The sequence below is a fragment of the Chrysochloris asiatica genome, unplaced genomic scaffold, assembly GCF_000296735.1.
Source record: "Chrysochloris asiatica unplaced genomic scaffold, ChrAsi1.0 scaffold00143, whole genome shotgun sequence".
Classification (NCBI taxonomy): domain Eukaryota; kingdom Metazoa; phylum Chordata; class Mammalia; order Afrosoricida; family Chrysochloridae; genus Chrysochloris; species Chrysochloris asiatica.
In genome coordinates, this window is record NW_006408661.1 from 4,999,866 (window position 1) to 5,001,498 (window position 1,633).

The 1,633-nt window shown below is 47.0% G+C and overlaps 1 protein-coding gene across 2 annotated transcripts in view; it reads left to right on the forward strand.

Annotated features, from left to right (window-relative positions):
• ATG12 (autophagy related 12) overlaps positions 1-1,633 on the forward strand; it is a 15,556-nt gene that overhangs the window by 4,106 nt on the left and 9,817 nt on the right. The window lies entirely within an intron of this gene.

Below are 1,633 nucleotides of genomic sequence, written 5' to 3' on the forward strand. Positions count from 1 at the left end.
TAACAACAACAACATATATGGTCAAACAATTAACTCACCCGTAACTCTGGTAGCATGGCGCTCTGGGTTAATGTGCCAGATTTTAAAGCCGTTTGAACTGCAAGGTCGGTGGTTCAAGCTCACCAGCTGCTCCTGGAAAACCCTATACAGGGTCGCTATGGGTCAGAACTGACTCAACAGCACTTTACAACGACAACTCTGGTAGTATAGTGGTTACGAATCGGGCTGCTAACCTCAAAGTCAGCATTTCGAAACTGCCAGCTATTCCGCTGGAGAAAGATGAGGATTCCTGCTCCCATAAAGATTTACAGCCTCGGAAACCCTGTACAGGGTCACTATGAGTCAGAACCAACTCCACAGCACATAACAACAACAACCCTATACAGAGTCGCTATGGGTTGGAAGCGACTCAATAACACTTAACAACAACAATGCGATGGCTAAGGCGCTCTGGAAACGTAGTGATTATGAGTTGGGCTGCTAACCTCAAGGCCAGTAGTTCAAAACAACCAGCCTTTCCGCCAGAGAAAGTTGTGGCTTTCTGCTCTCATAAAGATTCACAGCCTCAGAAACCCTATGCAGTGTCGCTGTGACTCCCTGGCACACACACCACCAGTGTGATGGAATCCTGGTGTAGCTCTGTGGGCTGTGGGCTAGAAGGTCAGTTTGAACCACAAGGTTAGTGGTTCAGACTTAACAACAGCATTGGTGGCTGGCACTGTAGGTTAAGTACTGGACTTCAAGGTTATTTGAATCACAAGGTTGACAGTTCAAAATAACCAGCCCGTCTTTGGAAACTCTGTACAGGGTCACTGTACCGGAATCAACTCAGTGGTGCTTAATAACACACTAATGTGATGACTGGAACTGCAATTGCCTTGGCAACTCTATAGAGTTTTCCCTCTATAGAGGATATCATCTATAGAGGCTGGTGGATTTGAACTGCTGACTTGTGGTTAACAACTCCAGCCAAATGACTGAAAATATGAAAATAAAATGCATGGTACTCTAATGTCAGGATTGATCAGTTTTATCATGCTGCTATTTTTTTGAGAGCCATCTCAGAAGCAGGAATGAAGGGATCTCACTGCCATGAAGAAGAAATGTCAGAGGCAGAGCGTGCCCTTTGGAGTCTGACATTCCTGCACAGTAACCTCCTCAATCTGGGGAATACAGAGTTGTGTCACCACAGGAGAAACAGTCAGCAGCACCAAGAGCACTAGACAATATGACCGGCCAATGGGCCAGTAAAGCTGAGTGCCTTCAGGCAGGCAGGAGACTTGCTTACAGTGGGTGCCTCCAGGTCCTTAATTGGGGGAGCTAGGTTTGCTGACCCACACAACAATGCTGAGGGCCTTCAGCTAAGGTTTATGGAGTACCCTTTGGGCATTTATCAGCAATGCTAACAGGTACTGGGCAGAGACTAAAAAGAGGCACTCCAGAAGAACAGTATCCTGAGCCATTTCTGATCCCGAATTGTAACCTGTTGTTGTTAGGTTCCATTGAGTCAATACTGAATCAGCGACCTTATGCACAGCAGAATGAAACACTGCCCGGTCCTGAGCCAACCTCACTATGGTTGCCACGCTTGAGCCCATTGATGCTGCCACTTGGCCAATCCATCTTGCTGGGG